Genomic DNA, 23,503 nt, shown 5'->3' on the forward strand with positions numbered 1-23,503 from the left:
AAAGCATTAGGAATAATAGTAAAACTTAGGAAGAATTCTTAATAAAAATTAACAATCAAAGATCAATACATAATCAAGAGATTGGGCTGCATCTTAGCCCTAGAGAATAAATTTAGTTCATAATAAACATGAAAGTAACAATCATCTTTATTAAAATATTCACCATGAGTTTACAAGAAAAGAACAAGGAAAACTTCTCTATATTGTGAATCAAAGCTCTAGAACTTCTGTTACTTCTATTCTCTGCAGATTTTTCTCCCTTTTTCCTCACCAAAGAATCCTCCTAATAATGCTAAAAGACTTCTATTTATATCCCACAAGGGTTAGGGTTTTGTTTTTCCTTAATTCTATTCGATTTGGAACCCTTAACCCTATTCTCCTACCTAAAAACGGATAACAAGTTATTAACTTCCGTGACTGTGCTGCAGCACTGTGCTACGGCACAGTAGCTACTGAAAAAAGTGCGCCACGGCGTAGTAGTTGCTGCCCTTCTTCCCGCATCATTCCACTGTTCTTCAGAGATGGTGATTTTTGAACTCGATAATGATGAAATTTGGAAAAGTGGTAAACATATGAAATGTAGCCCTTTGAATCAGCTTTCCAACGGTCCATGAATAGTCTTAATTCGAGTTCTAAAGCTCAAGATATTCTCAAAACACCAAGGCATGCTCAAGCTGGAACGTAATCTAGAATCTTCTCTTTACTTCAACTTCCATAACTTCTTCAATTCAACTCTGATTCTTGATCCGTTTGTTTCTAATTGTCACTCATTCCGTTGCCAACATGATTCTTTATCTGAGCATAACATTTAAGCACTAGTAGCCTGAAAAACACTCAAAAACGCCCGTGATCCTGTGAAAGGCAATTATGAAAATACTAAGCAACTTTACCAAATTATGCCTAATTTCCCACAATTAATCCCCATAAACCACTAACTAAATATGTATTTTCAAGCTCTTATCACAAGCCCCAACCAGCTTCTTGCTAGTCCCTAGCAAGCTAAGCCATAGAACAAGTCCTTTAGCTTGAAAACACAAACAAAATAAAGTATATATCTAAACTATCTTAAATCATTTCCGTAGATTGTCACGGTTGCATTTAGCACATGCAACAAGCCTTTAAACCCCTAGGCGGCCCTAGTTGGACGAGTTATAGTCTCGTGAGGGTTTCCAGCGATGATACCCACAAACATCCAAACCTAACCTCACCTAGACTCAAAACTAAAGACTCAAACAAACATTTTAGGATCCATACATATAATCGTCTCAAAAATTGTGTCAATGTGAACAAATCAAATAATTAACAACATGCAAATGCAAAGAATAAGTGAATTGTTATTGACTCTCTCATAATCATTCACAAACCATTCATCCAAAAACCCAGATGATTTTATACATAGCTTTCATAGGCAAAGTACGAAAATAAAACAAATGTGTAATCAAACTCCATAGGCTCACTTTTTGAACCACTCTCCACTAATGTAGAATCCAATCACTACCTCGGATCATTAGGTTTTTTTCATGGTTGTAACGTTAGGCTAAGGTAATAGTTTATGAAAGAATAAAAGAATTTTTAACAAAATGTAAGAGACTTAATATTTTACAGTAAATGACCATGAACAATCTCTTTCTTGCTTCAACTTCCCATTCACCCTCTACCCTTTCACATTGATTGAACTCTTCCTTCCATCATTAGCACAAACCCTCATGTAAATATTCATTTTCTTCTACCACACTTCTTTTCATGAGTTTTTCTTATAAGGTCACCCTAAATTAAGTCTCTCACAATAAGATGGTTCATCGTCAAGGTGAGATATAGTAGGTTTACAACAAAAAATAAGGCTTACCAAGTGTATATATAGGCTCAAAGGGTTAACTAGGGATAAAATAATATAGGTTGGCTTGAAAGGCTCAATCATTCCAAAGAAAATTGCCTAAATCATATCCTAAGCAATGCAGATTCTAGGATTTTGCCTCAAGTGGTTATCAAATGAGTTCTAGAATTTCTGCCCAATTTTCACAAAAAATTTATTGCCCATAAAAACACACATAAAATGTCTCTAAGTTTTCGAATTATTCAACCAATCAAACCCATTCCCAGGAGAGTCATAACTAAATGTAATTATCATCTACTATCATCTTCACATTACGCGAAAGTTAATAAAATCTCAATGTTACAAATTCACTATCATGGTCTTATCATTGACTTATATATGAGAACCATACCTAAAGCAATTTCACCCAAAAGTTTTTAAAGAGATAATTCAAAGCACAAAAACAATTTGACCATAAGAAAATATTCCTTACCCCTAACGTTAGAGATGATCATTGTCCTCAATGTGTAGAGAGAACAACCACACTACCTTTCGTGCGCAACATTTATGTGGAGATAATCTTGTGAAGGCATGCATATTGTTTGTTGTATCCAATAGTTATCGTGAATCTAATAAAAAAAACAAACTATGTGCCTTTTTTCGCCAATTTAGTGTGCATAACAGAAATAATGGGTGAAACATAAATAACTAAGATATCAAACTAACCAAAGTTATCACAACTTACACTTTAAACGAAAATCTAAAATAAATTCAAAACAAAACTCAAAATTAAAGTAGAGAGCTTGGGTTGCCTCCCAAGAATTGCTTTATTAGAGTCGTAAGCTCGACTTTTCAAATCCTTCAATCTGGATCATCTAGGAAAATCCAAACCCTTCTATCCTTGAATCCACCATACACATAAGGCTTCAATTGTTGTTCATCTACCTTATCAAATTCAGCCTCCATAATCCTAGAGTTGACTAAACAATTTTCCAGGGGTGAGCTAGGGTAGTTTTCTTCTAAGGTTTCCGCTACTTTGTCATCAAGGATGTTAATCTTAAAGCAAATATCTAACTCTGGTGGACATTTCATCGTGTTAAAAACATTGAACTCCACTTGTTCGTCTTCCACCTTAAGATTAGTTTACCTTGGTATACATCTATTAAAGTCCTACTTGTAGCTAGAAAAAGGCCTTCCTAATATTAAAGGTATGTTCCGGTCTTCTTCCATATCAAGAACTATAAAATCTACCGGAAAGATAAATTTGTCTACCTTTATTAGGACATCCTCCACCACTCCCCTAGGATATGTTATGGATCTATCTGCCAATTGAAGATGAATCGTGGTTGGCTTCACCTCTCCTAAACCAAGTTTCCTGAAAATAGAAAATGGCGTCAAGTTAATGCTAGCTCCTAAATCACATAAAACTTTATCAAAATAAAAACTACCAATTGTGCAAGGAATATTAAAACTCCCTGGATCTCTTAATTTCAGTGGTAGTTTCTTTTGAAACAACGCACTACATTCCTTGGTAAGCATGACCATCTCATGTTCTTCAAACCTTCTTTTATGTGTAAGGATCTCCTTTAAGAACTTGACATACTTTGGCATTTGCTCTAACATATCTACAAAAGGAATGTTAATGTGTAAAGTTCTAAACATGTCCATGAACTTACCAAATTGCTTGTCTAATCTCTATTTCTGCACTCTGTGAAGATACGGGAGAGAGGCTTCATCTTTCTTCACATCTTGGGCTGTGTTCTCAAGTTCTGGTTTTATGCCTAGGCATTGTATTAAGGCATTGTTGGTTCTGTTCAATTTCATGTCTTCAATTTTTTCCTCAGTTTCTTCAGCTTTTCTTGATTCTTTCAGCTTCTCAACATGATGGCATTGAGTTGCTCCTTTGGATTCTTCTCAATATCACTCGAAAACATTCCTTGAACTCTTCCTGCTAAGATACTATGAATTTGTCCCATTTGAGTTTCAAGGTTCCTTATGGAAGCGGATTGATTTTGCAACAAGACTTCATATTTATGAAGTTGAGCTTCATTCTTGTCAAATCTTTTACTCGATTCCTCCATAAACTTTGTAAGCACATCCTTCAAATTTGATTTCACATCTTGAACTTGGACACCATGAGGTGGCTTAGGAAAATTGTTGTTACTCCAAGAAAAATTTGGATGGTTTCGCCATGCTGGAGTATATGTATTAGAGTATGGATTCCGTTGCTCTCCTTGAAAATTGTTGACATAATTTGCTTGTTGAGGCGGAGCAAATGGATTCCCTACTTGACAATCTCTTGACAAATGATTCCCTACACAAAATTCACAAGTTAGAGAACGAGTTTCAATAGCATTTACCTTTAGGGCAACTCCTAATTGCTTTTGGATGGTTAAAAGTTGAGCAGCCAATGCGGTGTAGCCATCAACTTCGTGCACTCCCACTGCTTTCCTTGTTGAATTTCTCTCTGAAGGCCTCATGCAGTTATTGCTTGCCATCACTTCAATCAGATTATAGGCTTCCTTCAGTGTTTTGTTATTCAAGGCTCCCCCATTTGCAGCATCTACCATGGCTTGTATATTTGGCATCAACCCATTGTAAAATTTTTGCACTTGCGACCATATTGGTAACCCATGGTGAGGACACCTCTGTAAGAGATCCTTATATCTCTCCCAAGCTTCATAAAGTGACTCCATATCTTGCTGGAAAAAAATTGTGATGTCACTCCTTATCTTGGCAAACTTAATCGGCGTAAATTACTTCGCAAGGAACACTTGAACTAACTCATTCCAAATAGTTATGCTTCCAGGTGGTAGAGAAATTAACCAAGCCTTAGCTTTATCCCGAAGAGAGAATGGGAAAAGCCTTAACCTAATTGCATCATCAGATACCCCATTATGTCAGAATGTATCGCATAGCTCCAGAAAAATTGCAATATGTAAATTAGGATCATCGCTAGACAACCCTGCGAATTGAATCGAATGTTGTATCATCTGAATAATGTTTGGCTTTATCTCGAAGGTATTTGCTTGAATCAGTGGTCTCATAATACTAGAAGCACATCCCTCAATTGTAGGTCTTGAGTAATCCTTAAGTGCCCTTTGAACTTCTTCTCCTCTTGTGTCTGCCATTGAACCTAACTCCTCTGTACAGTCCAAAACTAAAAATACAGAAATAAAAATTAAAGCACTAAAATAAATAAATAAATAAATAAATAAATTACAAACCAAATTAGCAACTAAATAGCTTATATTGATAGTGATAATATAAAAGCAATTCCCCGGCAACGGCACCAAAAACTTGTTGTAGATTTTCGCAAGTGTACAAAATCGTGTAAGTAATAAAGTGTATAAATATGGATATCGAACCCAAGGGAATTACTATTATCAATTACCAATTAAACTATCTTATTACTATTTGATCAATCCAAATTTTATCAAGGAAAACCTAAATTAAATAAACAATTGAATTTAAAAGAAAACTGAAAAGAGAACAATTAAAACAAACCTTTGGGTTAAAACAAGATAACTAGACCTAGAGCATAGATTTCACACCAACTATTATTCATATGTATTGATCACTTATGCTAATTTTATTAAGCTCTTCCTATAGGTCAAAGTCCCTACATTTCCAATAACTTTTTCTCGAACAATTATCAAATTAACCCCTAATTACTAACCCGAATTATCTCTAATCAAATTTAAGTAATTGGAGATCATTACGCTCTATGGAGTTTACCAAAACCTCACAAGTCGCGGTAACCTATCTCTAGCGTTCGCTTAACCTATGGTTTTGCTACCGTAGACCAACTAAGTATTATCTCTCGATCTCAACCTAGTCCATTAGTTCATTCAATTCTTAGGCCCTAAAGAATCAAAAGCATTAGGAATAATAGTAAAACTTAAGAAGAATTCTTAATAAAAATTAACAATCAAAGATCAATACATAATCAAGAGATTGGGCTACATCTTAGCCCTAGAGAATAAATTTAGTTCATAATAAACATGAAAGTAACAATCATCTTTATTAAAACATTCATCATGAGTTTACAAGAAAAGAACAAGCAAAACTTCTCTATATTGTTAATCAAAGCTCCAGAACTTCTGTTACTTCTCTTCTCTGCAGATTTTTCTCCCTTTTTTTCTCACCAAAGAATCCTCTTAATAATGCTAAAAGACTTCTATTTATATCCCACAAGGGTTAGGGTTTTGTTTTTCCTTAATTCTATTTGATTTGGAACCCTTAACCCTATTCTCCTACCTAAAAACGGATAACAAGTTAGTAGCTTCTGTGACTGTGTCACAGCACTGCGTTGCGGCACAGTAGCTACTGGAAAAGTGTGCCGCGGCATAGTAGCTGCTGCCTTTCTTCCCGCATCATTCCACTGTTCTTCAGAGATGATGATTTTTGAACTCGATAATGATGAAATTTGGAAAAGTGATAAACATATGAAATGTAGCCCTTTGAATCAGCTTTCCAACGGTCCATGAATAGTCTTAATTCAAGTTCTAAAGCTCAAGATATTATCAAAATACCGAGGCATACTCAAGCTGAAACATAATCTAGAAATTAGACAACCCTTAACCCTATTCTCCTACCTTTAAGAACTTGGCATACTTCAGAATTTGCTCTAACATATCTACAAAAGGAATGTTAATGTGTAAAGTTCTAAACATGTCCATGAACTTACCAAATTGGTTGTCTAATCTCTGTTTCTGCACTCTGTGAAGATACGGGAGAGGATGTGTAAGGATCTCGTTTAAGAACTTGGCATACTAATGGACATGTATGACACGGTTTACTTGCTTGTGTATGTTGATGACATTCTCATCTTAGGAAGTAACCAGGAGTTTATACAGAAAGTAGTTACTGATTTACATGCAAAGTTTGCCTTAAAAGACATGGGACAAGTTTCATATTTTCTTGTTCTTGAAGTGACAAGGAACAAATCTGGAATTTTGTTGAATCAATGTAGATATGCACAAGAAATTTTGAAGAAAGCCAACATGTATGAGGCAAATCCAAGCAATACTCCAATGGCTTTAGGTTCAAAACTTCTCAAAGAAGATAGTGAAGTATTTGAAGATCCTTCTCTATATAGGAGTATAGTAGGAGCATTACAGTATCTTACACTTACAAGGCTTGATTTGTCTTTTTTAGTAAACAAATTAAGTTACTTTTTGCATAATCCTAATCAAAGTCATTGGCAAGCATGTAAAACAGTTCTTAGTTATGTCAAAGGTACTCAAAGTCATGGACTTTCATTTTAAAAAACATCACATTTTGAGTTTGGAATGTTTCACTGATTCTGACTAGGCAAGTTATCCCAATGATAGGAAGTCTACCACTGGTTATTGTGTATTCTTTATTGGGAATTTAATTTAGTGGTATTCTAGAAAACAAAAGGTGGTAGCATTGTCATCAACTGAAGCTAAATACAGATCCTGGCACAAGGAGCTACTAAATTAGCCTGGATCCAAAATCTATTTGATGAGTTGCAGATTTCTATACCTTACACACCTATACTTTGGTGTGATAACTTCAGTGCTAAAGCACTTGCAGGAAATCTAGTTTTCCATGCTAGGACTAAGCACATTGAAATAAATGTGCATTATGTCCGAGAGCTGATTGCAAGTAAGAAATTAGTTGTGCAATTTGTCCATTCTGAATTCCAATTGGCTGATTTGTTAACAAAACCTTTGTCATTAGCAAGGTTTATTATGTTAAATTTGATTTTTGGATTATTGTAAGTGCAAAAGTGAAACAAATGAAATGGTAATGGTTGATTTAATGATTGTTGAAGGAAGTGTTTGAAGTTCTTTTGTATGTTTCTGAATATGGTAGATTGGTTGTAGGGAGGAAATTTTTATATTTCCTTTAACAGAGATTAGTTTGCTATGAAAAGAAAGATGTTATGTGTATCTTTCTGTTGAAGTAGAAGGAATTTGAAGTATTTCTTTTTTTTTTTTTTTAAGTTCCTTTACTGAATTGTTGCAAAGTTTTGTTTCAAGCTACTGCAGGATTCTCCTTGCATTGCTTGAGGGAGGATGTTGAAGTATATAAGAAGTTAATGGCATCAACTAGAGGAGTTAAGAAGTGTTAAGTGCTATTAGTTTAAGAAGTTAGAAACGACATAGTTTTGATAACACAATATGAAGACAAATGCAAGCTGAAGAGATTAAGAATGAAAGTCTGTAGAAGCAACTCTTCTTCAACAAAGCAGCTCAAAGTACTTCAGTCAATCCAATGGTCAAAAGTAATTAGATTTGTGTTTGTTGTTTCCTTTATTGAACGGATGAGATGAGGTTTTCACATGGATTGCCATCTCAACATTCCTATTCATTATAAAAACAAATTGTAAAACAACATTGAGTAGAGTGAATTGATGTATTAGTTCTAAGCTCAAGAAAGTTCTCGACTTTCTTTTCCTTTCTTCTTCTTTACTTGACAAGAGCTAACAAACAAAATTTTCATTAAGTAACAATATGAAACCTGATTCAAACAAAAGAAACCTTAAGGAATTTTCAGAGTAATATAAGAAGAATAATTAGGCTTAAGAAGAATTGCATTGGAGGAGACGAATATATAGAAAACTTGGGCTCCAATGCAAGGGGACAGGTGGCAAGGAATAACTTTATTGAACTCACTTTTATAAAAGTTTATTTCAAAATCAAGATGCCACCTATCAAAGAGAATAAAACTTTCCAACATATTGAATGTGAATTTGACAAGTATTATGGACCACACAAATATCTCAAAAGAGAATATAACAACTCATGCATTCTAGAAGTATAACACATGTTACGCAAATAAATCTGTCAGATACGTTGTGATCACTCTAACTCAGAGTTGCTCACCCGATAAGACAAATAACCAACATAATACAAGTCACCTTTAACACAAGATCGTCACACTGGAAATTTAAACAAGAATGATTGTGCAATATTCAAAGTGAAGTGTGCATACTATGGTTAGTGTTACACCACTAGAATCATAAGTTGACAAAATAACTTACAACATCTTAAACGGTGAATTATTTGTTTGGTCTTTTCATGGCTTATTCATTTGTTTTGGTTTGTAACTGTTTATAAATACGTGTAATTTTCTTTTGGTATTTCTGATTATATGCAGGATAAGTATTGCAGTTTAAATTGGCAGCATCAGCTATGTAAGAATGAAGGCCTAATCCCGACATAAAGACCCTATTTGTAGACCACAGTTGTGGACAGAAGTTACATTTTTTTTTTTTCTCACAATTCTTATTTGTTTATAAACATGTGGACATGTATATTTACCAAGTTCTGTGAGGTTGTGTTAAGGGTTTAATTGATGTATGGTAATTAATTTAGATTGGAGCAAGAGTCAGTTTTTTCTTTAACATCTGAAGACATGATGACAAGTGGAGAATGGAGAGTGGGATGTGTTGCATCAGAATTTCAAGAGAAGAAAGGAACCTTCCCCCTTTTTCTCATTTCTGCTTTTGCAGTTCTTCCCTAGGGGTTGCTCTTGCCAGATTTATGAGCATGTTACTTTGTTAATTTCTTTTATATATATGTACATATTATTATCTTTTTCTTTAAGTTCTCAAGGTTTGACTCTATGTCAGAAGCCTTTAGCATATTGACTTCAGAAGGCTTCATGTTGTGTTTCCTCTCTGGATCCATTGGAATGCCTTCCTGGAAAGCCCCAATTGACCAGAATTTGAGCATCCGATGTTGCAGCAAGGCTTCTGTATCCATTTTTGTCAATTCCTAAGTTCCTTTCAGCATGGCTATAAGTGGCAGATGATAAGGAAATCAACAAATGGAAAAGGAAAAGCCATCAAAGCGGCCAAACTTTAGGTCACCTAATGCTGATATGGTCATTCCTTTTCTTTTTTTCTTCTATGTCTATATAATCTGCACGTTTTCACTCTGGAGTGTATAATTGATTGCAGTGGCACATACTGGACCAGGAGTAGTTAGCATGGCAAATGCAGGTACCAATACTACTGAAAGTCAATTTTTCATTTTCACTGTGAAGGTACATTGATTTCTTTTCCAGTAACAGGAAAAATTAGGAGTTAAAATTCTGCTGGTAATTTGTCAGTTAATAATCTATAAAATATGAGGTTAGAGAAAGTGGCCGTGCTATCTTTAAACTGCATTTTGGAATAATATTTTTTTATCCAAGATGAATAGTGTTTGAATCCACTTGCTAAGTTGTTATAGCTTGCTCGATAAAGTTTACCTGCCTCTTTTGTTCTTGGGTTTTCAGGGAACAGACGCAGCACAAGTGAGCAAGGCCATGGATTTGGCAACGGCATTTGCATCGACGAAATTGAGTTGACCAAAAGATTTTCAATTGGGGGAAGGAAGGGAATGAGAGTAATATGAGAGTAAAGGTGGAGAATCATCTTCCCATTTATAAAGTGATATTCTTTATGTGAAGTTTTAACGTAAGTAAGATATACTTACAGTTTACTTTCATATTTTTGTGATATATATGTTTGTAAGATCATAGAGATTACCAAGGGTTGTATCAAATGTAGAATGTATAAAAGGAAGGCGCGAGAGAAAAAAACAGAAAGTTATATCGTACAGATTAATACCTTATGTTAAATAGAATAAGTATCATTAGTATTTCTCAAGTTTATATGGTAAATGTGTTTCTTCTTCTCTTAATAAAATATTGAAAAGAAAGCTTTCTCCATCACTGGGATAAGAGAAGGGTACACAAAATGTCAACAGTTGGAAGCACATTTGGGATATCATTTAATGGTGAAAAAAGTAAGGAAAATGATAGAGTTACCAAAAATTACACACCGAATTTGTGCACCGAATGATGTGACAAAATCCTGACTGTCTATTAATATTAACTTATAATGAATCAACGATCAGGATTGTGTCATGTCATTCGGTGCACAAATTTAGTGCACATCCTTCGATAACTGTAGCATTACTCAAAAAGTAATGATATCCAAGAATAGCACAACAAAGTTTTGTTCAGAAGTAAATTTCCGACTAAAAAGCATCAAAGATGAAAAACATTTGAGAAGTATAGAAGATTTCAAGAGTTTTAGAATTGCAAAAAGCGACTCTTATTGGAAGATATTTAGTCAGCAGCGTGTTTGTCAAAAGGAAGCCATTATATTAGCATTAACATTCATTCTTACCAGAAAAAAAGATATTAACATGCCGAACTTTTAAAGATAAGTTTTACAACTGTTTATAGCTGTTTTCAAATCTTTTTTCACTCGGAACATATAGAAATTTAAGTATCACTGACCTCCATAGCCTCGATGATTGTGAGTTTAATTTGTTGCGAAGCCCACACAGGATCTGAGTGTGCACCACCAAGGGACTTCTGTAAATAGGAGCAGCAACATCAATAACAATAAAATGAATCTCATGATACGAGTTGAGTGCATTGATTACAAAGGAAAAAAAAAAAAAAAATGAAGGATCAAAATGCTTACAAGAATAATACCATCGGCAATTTTAAGCCTGTAATGTTCTTCAGCTGTGATTCTTAGCTTTTCAGCTACCTATAAAATGTCAAGTGATATGCTGATTAATATATATGGTGTATAATTAGAATGATTGATTCCAACTATTACCAAATTATATTTTATTTTTGTTAAACAAAAATAGTCGTATACATTTTGAGCTGCTTGGGATGGTTTCCACAATATAGCAGCACATGCTTCAGGACTAATCAAAGAAACAGAGCCATGAGAAAGAACCACCAAACTCACATGGCATATGATAACAAATGAGAAAGTAAAATCGTAACAGCCTAGAGGCTAAGGGAGAAATAACAAGGAAATGATTATTCTTAGAGTGATGATAAGGGAATGAAGAATTAGACTTTAAATCTATTTAAAATTATATATGAAGCACCTTTATAAACATAAAGATTTAAAAATCGAGCCAAACATTTAATTGTTCAAACAAACATGGTGTCAAAACTAATTTCATATGTAACCCACGTAACGCGCGAGCCTTTTAACTAGTATAACATAGTTGACCAAGAATAGTGTTAACTTTTAATTAATGCTGCATTTAAAGAGGACACACACAAAAAAATAAAATAAATAAATAGATTCTCTTGCCTCAAAGTTACCAGAGACACAAGTTTACCATGAATTAAAAAAAGAAACTCTTACCTCAGAAGTCAAGGAAAAAAAACAGTTACAATAGAATAATCATCTTCCATTAATAAGATTTTGATTGCGCCTCTGTAAAATTGCAGTTTTTTAGAGTTCTCAACGGATTAAACGTTAATTCAATTCAAAAGAGTAGCCCAAGAATTTCTACACTCTTTTCAATGAATGGAATACTAGAACGGTTTCAAATGGAAGTATCATAATCATATACTGCCCGTAGGGATTCCAAGAGCCTTTGAGAACATCTCAAGAGTAAAGGATTTTTTCTCTTCCAAATAATAACTTAGTAACATTTTTTCACTTATAGATTTTTAAAATATTGTTTTATTATTCAAATTTTGTGTTTTATTTCTGATTTCGGTATTGTTGCGATCCCACACAACTATCATTCTTTTCCTTGATCATCACTTACGAAAACCTCTCAAACCCTATTCTTGTCGACCTCCTCAATCGCTAATAATCGAGCAATTAGGTTTTGCATAATCACCCATTCCAAGTCAAATTCTGATCAATTCTAACCATAAAAAACCAACCTTCCACCACCAAAAGACTTATCGGTCTCCCCTCTTTAGAAGCCTTAATAGCTTGGATCAAATTTACTCTCTGTTCGCTGTCGGAATATAAATTTTGGTAGTAAAGTGACATTTTTTTAAAAGTCTGTGAGTGGAAAAATATCATTTAGGACTTACCAAAAAAAAAAAAAAAAAACGAAGGTGTCATCAAGCTATTATTTGAGTATATATATAATAAAGTAATAAGCATAAAAAAAATGTAATCTAAAAATTTAATTTTAAAAGTTATACATACCAAATTAAATTATATAATTGTCTTCGATAATTTCTTATACCCAACTTAAAAGAACAACTAATTAACCCATACTTCAACATAAACAAGATGAAATCAAAACCTACATCAAAATTTAGGAATTTCATCTTTCAATTTTAAACCGAACTCAACAAAAACCAAACATATTACCCAAAATTAACTAAACCCAGCTCATTCAACATACAATTATGTCAATTACATACATAAAATGATAAAAACAACCTAGGGCAACATAGCTTATGAAGAGATTTTTAAGCAAAATAACAAAAAATAAGCATCATCTTACTTTGTGACCTCCAAAGGATTAGTCTTTCTTGATTAATTCAACCAAATGAAGAAGAAAGTATGAGAGAAGATGAGAGGCATTGAGGAAGAGAGAAAACATGAAAAAACATATGGGTAGTTTCGAATCCTCGAATCAATAAAATATGAAAATATCTTAGTGGTGTCAATAAAATATAAGTAATTTTAGTGGGGTCAATATAAATTTTAATGGGGTCTAAATTGTTAATTATTATTAAATATATACCTATTATTAATAATTTCAGAATTTCAATGGGTCAACTGACCCCACTGAGTATACTTTGGCTACATCCCTATATATAATGATTTCTTTCTACTAATATGCTCGTAAAATATACGTAATAAAAATACATGTATAATTAATAGAAAGTAGTTGGCCCAAATTTTTCTTTATTTAATATATACATTCTTTACATAGTACAAAAAGAACATGTACAAAAACTATCATAATAGTGGGCAGTGTTGCTAGTTCTCTCTGCTTGTCGACGTCCACCCGACCGCATTCTCACCTATTTCCTGCAAAAACATAGAAAACAACAGGGTGAGCACAAAAATGCTCAGTAAGTAAATCCTCTACTCTGTTATCCTCGTACATCACTCTTTAATTCTTTCCTTACTCTATTCTTTTTTTTTTTTTTCTTTCTTGTTCTTTCTATTTTCTTCTTTGTTTCTATTTCTCACGGTACTCCTCTACTAATTCTCTTGTTCTTTCTATTTCTTTCTTTCTTTCTTATTCTTAGAAATCATGATAGAAGTCATGATAACAATGCATGAATAAAATGCACATGCAATAATGCATAGGAATGCATTCTCTTTCTTCTCTTTTGTTTTCTATTTTTATGCATTTCTTTTCTTTCTCATGCTTTCTCATTCTTATTCTTTCTTATTCTATGCCGATCGGACTCGGTTGATGCATGGATTCGGAACCCTTGGCCATGTGAGTGTATTCTCTCTCTTGGGTATAGCTCTCATCCGCATGTACTCTCACGGGCTATACCAATTCTTCTTCTTATTCTTAGGCCGCTCACTGAAGGCGGTGTACATGCGGGGATATTCTGTTCATCACTGACGGGTTCCCCATCACACAACCTAATCTTTTCTCTTCTTTAGCACTTTTCTTTCTTTTATTCTCTAATGCTTATTCTTTCTTTCTCTTTACTCTTAGAGCGCTTTACTCTCACAATTTATGATTCTTTCTTAAGTTATTACACATATATAAATATATGCATATGGATGGCTTATGCTTAGAATTATTTCTTAAATGCACTCATGAAATGCAAATATGCAATGTTGTATGAAATTAAGGTTCTTTACTCATACTCATGCTTCTCTTAAGCATTTCATCAAACAATAAGCATGCATACACAAACTCTACTTTATCTATAATTCTAATTCTTTCTTAAACCATCCAAAATTGGAGTAAAACTCCCTTGAATCATCACAAATCCCTGGAAACACACTCCAAATATTTTTCTCAAACTCTTTCTAAATCCATCCAAACTTCCATTAAATTCTATCAAAACAAGCAACCCTTTTTATGGTGGAAAAACCAATCATGAACCATCAACAAACTCAATATCAATTCCATCTACTCATCTCAAGCATAAAGAATTCATGCAAGATTCATATAAACAAACTCTACACATCATTCAATCACTTAAAACTTAGCTTAAGTGGATTTACTTACCTTATGCTTGAGTAGTTTCCACTAAAGCTCTCTACTCTTGTTGGGCTCAAGCTTCCTCTTAAACCCTAAGCATAAACTTCATAAGGATTCAACCCTTGCAAAAATAAAACTCATATCTAGAGCAAGGCTTCTTACCTCTTGTTGCTTAGGATTAACTCCTTATCAAATTCTAACCAAAAGCCCTCAAAATCCTTGAAAGATTGAGTGAAAAGTTGAGAGAAAATGAAGGATGGAAGTGGTGGTGGAAGAAAAGACTAAACCCTTAATATCTCATATTATAAGCACTCTTTCCCATTTTACCCTTACACTTCCCTGGAAATTCTACCTTTGCCCTTTAATTCTTTGCAATCACAACCCCAACTCTAATGTATTCTCCATGAAATTTTCTTACATTTCACTCCCCATTTTTCTCGCTAATTAGGGGTAGAATGGTCACTTTGCCGTTAAGGAAAATTCTCTAGAACCTTCATGAAGAATTTCAGCTGACTTTTCGCCGCGGCGAAGACTGTTTCTTCACCCTGGAGAAAAATTACAGAACCTACGTCGCCGCGGTGAAGATTCTTCTTCGCCTCGGCGAAGTCTGTAACACCAAATTTTCGCCAAGTCTTCACCAAATTCAGGGCAACCACTCAACCAAACCAACATACAAGCTTAACTAAGAGCAAACAATCAACATTAAGGGCAAAATGAACAAACATGAGCTACGTACCTCAAGTGGGCGTTACAATATATATATATATATATATATATATATATAGAGAGAGAGAGAGAGAGAGAGAGAGAGAGAGAGAGAGTACATTTACATACTTTTCATACAAATTGATGTGGCTACTTTGTATGTTTGACACATCATCTACTTTAATTGTTTAATCCATCTCTAATTCAAAAGAGCAATGTTAGAGAGAGAGAGAGAGAGAGAGTACATGTACATGCTTTTCATACAAACTGATGTGGCTACTTTTGTATGTTTGACATGTAATATCCCACTTGAGGTACGTATTTACGATTCGCGGTATTAGTTAAAAGTTTATTGTTTTAACTTAAATTGAGTTTGTATGTTGAGTTGGTCGATTAGTTGCCTTGGAATTGGTGGAGTTTTGCTGAAGTTGGAAATCCAATCTTCGCCGGGGCGAAGAAGAAGCTTCGCCGCGGCGAGGAGGAGGAGTTGCACCACGGGTAGGTTCTGCCCTATTTCGCCGAGGCGACGAAAAATGCTTCGCCGCGGCGACGAGCCTAAGACAAAGATTCTTGAGTTTTCTAGAGAATTCTTCTTTTGGGACACAATGACCATTCTACCCCTAATTAGTAGGAAAAGTGGGGAGTAAAATGAAAGGAAATTTAGTAGAGATTGTGTTTGGATGGGGGTGTATTTGTAAAGAATCAAAGGATATAGATGGAATTTCCAAGGAAGAGCAAGGGCAAAATGGGAAATGATGCTTATAATATGAACTAAAAAGGGTTAAGTGTAGAGAAACCCTTTATTTCTTCATTCCACCGCCTCTTCCATTTGCCCATTTTCTCTCAATTTCTCCATCCAATCTTCCAAGATTTCTAAGGGATTTAAGAGGGGTTTTGAGTAGAGATTTCATCTAAAGCATCCTAAGGTAAGGATTCATGCTTTAGATGTGAGTTTTCTTATAATTGTAGTGAAGTCTTATTTGGTTGTTGCTGTCCTTGTGGTTGTTTTGAGTTGTAGAGAAGAGACAAGACCACAAAGGAAAGGAAAAGTGTTAAAGAAGTCATCTTTGCACAAGATAAGTATATCCTACCAACTTGAGTTTTGTATAAGCTTTTGAGTAGAGATGTATGCATGATCAGTATGTAGTATGATCAATGAGAAATTGAGTTGAGATGAGTAGCTATTTTGTAGTTGTTGGATAGATTCTATGTATGAGAAGTGTTTTAATGTGTATTGAGAAATGAAACTTGAGATGAAGTTTGAGAGATGTGGTGTAAACCTTTTTGGAAGTGTTTTTCTTGACAGGGAATTATGGTTGTTAGAGGGAGTTTTTCCCCATTTTGGATGGCTAGAGAATGAAGTATAGTAGTAATTTTAGTAGAGTGTTTATATGCACACGAGTTGTTTGATGAAATGCCTAAGTGAAATCTGCCCTGTCACTACCGTAACTTTCTAAGTAATTTTTGGGCATCTTACGGTTTGAACTGGGCTGAGACCAAAACACAAAAGATGTAGCCCTGTTTCTAAGCTTTGAAACGAGACCAGAACCGTAGAAATCCGAGGTGTATAACGCAAGTTATGGTCTTTTTAGTGTGACTGATGCAGAATGACTGTTTTGAGGAAATCATGTATTTGGCATTTCATTAGTGCATTAGTGAGCATGAGCTAGCTCTACACAATTGTTTATGCACTTAAGTAGTAAGAAGTAGCTTGGGATATAGTAGAGAGTGTGAGTATAAGCTACTTTAAGTCTTAAGAGAAAGAGAATAGAGTAGGTTGTGCGATGGGGAACCCGTGAGTAATGGGTAGAGTATTCCCGCATGTACGCCGCATTGAGAGAGCGGCCTGAGTATGAGATAGAGAAGTGGTGTAGCCCGTGAGAGTGCATGCGGATGAGGGCTATACTCGAGTACCCGAGAGAGAGAGATTATAGACTCACATGGCCAAGGGTTCCGAATCCATGCATAACCGAGTCCGATCGGCTAGAATGAATAGAGGTCACGTAGAGTGGGAGTGAGTCCCGGCCGTGCCCCCGGTAAGATGGGGTCGTGATTTATGAAAGAATTATGAGAAAAGAGTTTCTAAGAGAAAGAGAAAGAGAAAAAGAAAGACGTACCCAAAGAGAAATTGAACGAGGAGTTGTAAGGAAAGAATTAGAGAGAGAGAGTTACGGGGCTAGCATGAGTAGAGGATTTACTTACTGAGCATTGTTTTAGTGCTCACCCCGTTGTTTTCCTATGTTTTGCAGGACCTAGGTGAGAACACTGTCGGATGGATGTCGGCGTTCGAGAAGGAGTGGCTACACTGTCCCTTATGTTTTTGATGACTTTTGTTTATGTTATACATTTTGTGTAAAAATGTATATGTTTGTAAAGAATATGTATATATGTTTAATAAAAGAAAATTTTGGGCCCAATTTCTTTATTTTATTTTATATGTATTTCATTATAAGCTTTTGAGTAGTAGTGGCTATTACATGACACATCATCTACTTTAATTGTTTAATCAATCTCTAATTCAAAAGAGCAATGTTATGCTTACAACTGAGTCATATAACCAAACAAAAAATAAAGGATAAAGTAGTCATTTTACATAAATTTTGTGCAATTTTTTACTGGTTGTATGACTCAATTGTAAGGAAAACATTATTGAATTCAAAATCATCAAATTACATTTAAACACATCAGTTTGTAGAGATGAGTTTGTATGAAAAGTTTGTACATGTTGTATTACTCTCGTGTGTGTGTGTGTATATATATATATATATATGAATGGAAGAGTGAAACAAAAAGTTCAATTTATTATATTCACTCTTTCATTCATGTTTTTTTACATAATTTTGTATGGAGATCTTTGTAACATTTTTTTGTAATTGTAGCATTACTCTATATATATACTGTATTGGGAATGACTTTGGGATTATGGTAAACTGTATAGGAATCTAAGTAATATTTATCCAATTACAATAATAAGAACGGTAGAAATTATGTTTTTCTCAACAGTAATATTACACTCACAAACTCTTCTCACTAATTTTCTCTCATAAACATGATGTATCAGCTCGTAATTGGTCAGTTCATCATGGGTCTCGTCTACCCAACAATGGGTCATGTTTGCCCGAATGCGAATTGACTAATTACGAGCCGGCACATCAACGTTGGTGAAAGAAAGTTGTAAGAAATATTTGTCAACCTATCTTTATTCTTTTCTCAAATAAGACTCAAAACAAGTCAACCACTCCAAACCGGGCACTTGTCGAGTGGTTGCATGAGATGATCGCTATTAAAGTTCATTACGATAAGGATGGGGGTATTCAAAGGCACAATAAAACAAAAATACTAGTTGATATATGACACTAGTTGACCAAGAACTAAAAAAATTATAATATATAAAAACACTTTCAAGTTTCAACTTCCCCGTGGAGTGGAAATGGAAGTTGTAAAAATAAAACAAAATCTTCCAATTAATGTAGCGTTGGTGGAGCGAATGTCCCCCCATGATCCCCTCCTACTAATTCGCATCAATTGAATTTGATTTAATGATCTGATCTGGATGGGTTCTTGTCAACAAGTATTATAAGAACTTGCCTGGAATCATTCTAAAACGCTATTTAATAAGAACAGCTATTGAGAAGTTCCTCAATATAAGCCATCTCCATTGATGAGTATCTCTGATTGCCCGTCTGTAAAAATGCAGTTTTTCAGAGAGTTCTCAGCGGTTTAAACTTTAATTCCACACTCTTTTATAAAAATATTCTAAATATAAATTCCGAAAGAGTGGCTAATGATACTTAATTACCATATATATAGCTACCTTAAATACACAATCCATATATTTTTCAATTTGAATGTCTATTGATAAAAAAAATATGGCGTCCCTGTATTATACAATTAAATGAATGGCACTTTGAAGGAACTAAATTAAAGAAGAGTAAGTTTATATTTACTATGTAAGGTGTTTTATACATCATTTTTTTTAGTTCATTCATACTAAATTGAAGTAATTTATATTAACAAAATCCTCAAGGAAGCATTTATCTATGGATAACAATAACTCAGATAAAGTTTCTTAAAGATGGTTCATATTTAAAGTTAAATATGCATATGGATACCAGTAAACTCAGATATAAATTTATCTAAAGCAAGGGAAAGTTCATAAAGTAACACATTGTATGGATACCAATAACTCAGATGAATTTACTGATCGAATTTGATTATACATTGCGGTGGCTTGACTTCACGATCGATAGACTTACATTGATTTGTATAGTATTGACTTGCTTCATTAACGTGCAAATTGCCTTGTTTAAGTTTGCTTCGGCATTTGATATTGAGTGCTTTTTATTTGTGCACATGAAAAGAAGTAAGTTGATGAGGAAACAACAAAAATGTTTGTTTTTTTGGAAGGAGTATCGAGTGTATATATCTGGGCCAATTATTAATAAAATTGTAAAACTATTACTAAAAAATCCCTTTCATATATACTTTCTTACAATTTACCAACTACCACGCACATTCATACAGTATACTTTCTTGCAATTACCAAACCACGTCACTCACTAAACCAAATATATAAGAACCGTGCCCATCACTATGAATTGAAATCCCTCGTCATGGCCGAAGCAAATTCAAATCCATTTGTTCTTCCTATCCCCATTTTTAAGGGGGGAAAATATGATATTTGGAGGAGTAAGATGGAGACATATTTTATGTCCCAAGACTTATGGGACATTGTTAATGATGGAATCTCTATTCCAGAGCACACCAAAGAAAGTAAGAAGAAAGATGCTGCAGCAATTTTCGTCCTTAAACAAACTGTGGATGATAACATTTTTTCAAGAATTTATGGAGCTAGGACGGCGAAAGAAGCATGGGACACTTTGAAAGAAGAGTTCCAAGGCCATCCACAGGTACACGCACAATATCTCTTCTTCATTACAGTTTATCACCTCTTCTTCATTACAACTAATCGCCTCTTCTTCATCACAGCCTATCACATTATCATATGAGGATAAGAGTAAGTATCAGAAGTAATAATATAATCCTTCTAACCAAATGACATACAAGTATGAAAAATTCAGTTGTTTTTATTGCAGAGAGTTGCAAGACATACCTGCAACTATATAAAGCTATACTCGAAGGCAACCTGAATTATGTACAAGGCATCTATCCGTTAGAAGCCAGGATCACGGAAAACTTAAACACAGCTCTTCATGTAGCTGCAGCTGTTGGGACAGACAAGGCGAATCTTATTGTAAAGTATCTATTGGAAAAGATGTCAACAGATCAAGTAGCACTGAAAAATAAAGAGGGCAACACGGCCCTTTCCATTGCTGCAATTGTTGGGAATTCCAAAGCAGCCGAAATGATATTGAATAAGAATCAATGTAGAAATTTAATTGAAGTTCCAAACTATTGAATTGAGATCCGAAGATCACGTAGAAGATAATGCAGCAATTGCAAATCAGGCCAAACCTCAACGAGCGGAGAAGAAATAGCAACAGTCCTGGACCTTTATTTTCGGCTCTGTTTTATGCCTTGATTTACGTAACAGACTTTGTTTTTGAATTTTTTATATTGTTTTAGTAGGCGTCAGTTACTCATAGCTACATTATAAATTCTTATACTCTGTACAAAATGAAAATGAATAAAAACACTAAAAGTTTTCTCAGCCAATTGGTTTGTTAACTTCTACATGGTATCAGCCAGAACGACTTACGTCCTTTCCTAAAATTCTTCATCTCTGCTCACGTCTCTCCTCTCTTCTTTCTCATTCCCCTCCATAGCCACCATGGCCACTTCCGCTAATTCTTCCTCTACTTCTGACAACACTCCCAGCACTCTCCCTACCTTCAATCCTTCCTCCAGCATTAATATCACAAAACTTACCTGCACCAACTTTCCAACTTGGAAAGCAACCATCCTTCCCTATCTTAAGGGTCAGAAAGTGTTTGGCTATGTTGATGGCACTATTAAAATGCTTGCGCAGGAAATTCCTCTTAGTGATGGCAACATGCAACCCAACCCAACCTTTGAAATCTGGGAAACTCAAGATAATCTTATTCTAAGCTACATTAATGCCTTTCTTACTGATGATGTACTCATGTAGGTAGCACACTGCACAACTTCTTATGAAGTCTGGACATCTCTTCACACAGCTTTTGCTACACAATCAAAAGCCAAGGCCATCCAACTTCGTTCGCAGCTTGCTACTGCTCGGAAAACTACTCAGTCTATTACAGACTATTTCATGTATGTGAAGAAGCTGTCTGATGACCTTGTTATGGCAAGACAACCCCATAAATGTGATGAAATCATCACATAACTACTCGCTGTTCTTGGACTCGAGTATGATGCTCTTGTTACAACAGTTTCTATTAAAGAAAATGTCACCCTAGAAGAGGTGTACTCTATGCTACTCACCTTTGAGGCACGTGTGCGGCAACATCAACAAGCTCTCTTGTCTGCCACACCATCGGCCAATGTTGCTACCAAGCAACAATCTTTTTCTGGATCTCGTGGCCGCAACACCAATTCTATCTTTCGAGGCAGTGGCCGTGGCCAACACTCCTCCCGTGGTAGAGGTAATTTCCAAATTGCTTCTCATTCAAATAACAACTACAATAATCTTTGGTGTCAGCTATGTGATAAATCTGGCCATACTGCGGCTCACTGCTTCAAGAGATTTGATAGTCAGTTTCTTCCACAACCTCCTCGCCCAACTCCTCAAGCCAACATTACCTCCAACCAACTCTATCAGCACTCAACGGAGCAAGAATGGCATGTTGACACTAGAGCTACGCACCATTTGACTAACAACTTCAACAATCTTAATGTTCGTGGTGAAGAGTATGCTGGAAATGATCAAATTCAAGTTGGAGATGGCACAGGTTTGCACATAACTCACCTAGGCAAGGCATCCTTATCCACACACTCTCACTCGTTTGTCCTTGATCAAATATTAGTTGTTCCTCAAATTACCAAAAATCTGATTTCCATCAAGAAATTCACTGAGGATAATCCTGTCTATTTTGAGTTTCATGCTTCTTTTTTCTTGATCAAGGATTACTAGAGGAACACCCTGCATAAGGGTATCGTCAAGGATGGTCTCTACTGTTTTTCCCATCCTCTTCAACATTTATATCCCAAAGCTCTTGTTGGTGTCCGTGTCTCAGTCTCATATTGGCATTGTCGTCTTGGGCACGCATCCTATAACACTGTCAATCATGTTATCCGCACCAATCACCTTTCATTTATTTCCAATAAAAGGCACCGAATATGCCCTGAATGTGAGATGGCAAAAAGCCATAACTTACCTTTTTCAGTTTTTGTACCTCATGTTACGCAGCCCCTAGAACTGATTTATTCAGATATATGGGGGCCTAGTTCCATGATTTTGAGCTACAGCTCTCGTTATTATGTTTGTCTTTTGGATGCTTTTACAAAATTTATTTGGTTATTTCCTCTTAAGCAAAAATCTGATGTTGAAAATGTTTTCTTAAACTTTCAGACGTATGTTGAACGCCACTTTAACACCAAAATTAAGGCTATTCAAACTGATTGTGGATGGGGGGGGGGGGGGGGGGGGGGGGGGGGGGGGGGGGGGGGGGGGGGTGTTGAGTATAATGTGGTATTCAACATTGTCTGGCTTGCAAATAGATGCATGAGCAAGGAGAATGCGTTGAAAGATGACATCACCAAATTGTTTATATAGGTCTACCCTTATTAGCCTATGCTAATCTGCCAAAACCATATTAGGAGGATGCGTTTTTAACCGCTGTGTATATAATTAATCATCTTCCCAGTAAAATTTTGAATAATTGCTCTCCCTTTGAAAAAGCTTACAATCAAAAACCAAATTATAACTTTATGCGTGTTTTCGGCTGTGCTTGTTGGCCTAACTTATGCCCTTATAACAAACATAAATTTGAGTATAGATCTAAAACATGTATTTTTATTGGCTACATTCTCTCACATCAAGGGTATAAGTGTCTCGATTTATCTACTGGCAAAATTTTTGTGTCTCAACATGTTATATTTGATGAAGCTT

At 35.0% G+C, this 23,503-nt stretch overlaps 1 non-coding gene across 1 annotated transcript; it reads left to right on the top strand.

Moving 5' to 3' along the window:
* The first annotated feature begins 4,441 nt into the window (after positions 1-4,441).
* LOC116141778 lies at positions 4,442-4,548 on the top strand. The gene has a single exon (XR_004129885.1). It is a non-coding gene; the product is annotated as a small nucleolar RNA R71 (small nucleolar RNA).
* Positions 4,549-23,503: the final 18,955 nt, after the last annotated feature.

The sequence above is a fragment of the Pistacia vera genome, unplaced genomic scaffold, assembly GCF_008641045.1.
Source record: "Pistacia vera cultivar Batoury unplaced genomic scaffold, PisVer_v2 Contig40, whole genome shotgun sequence".
Classification (NCBI taxonomy): domain Eukaryota; kingdom Viridiplantae; phylum Streptophyta; class Magnoliopsida; order Sapindales; family Anacardiaceae; genus Pistacia; species Pistacia vera.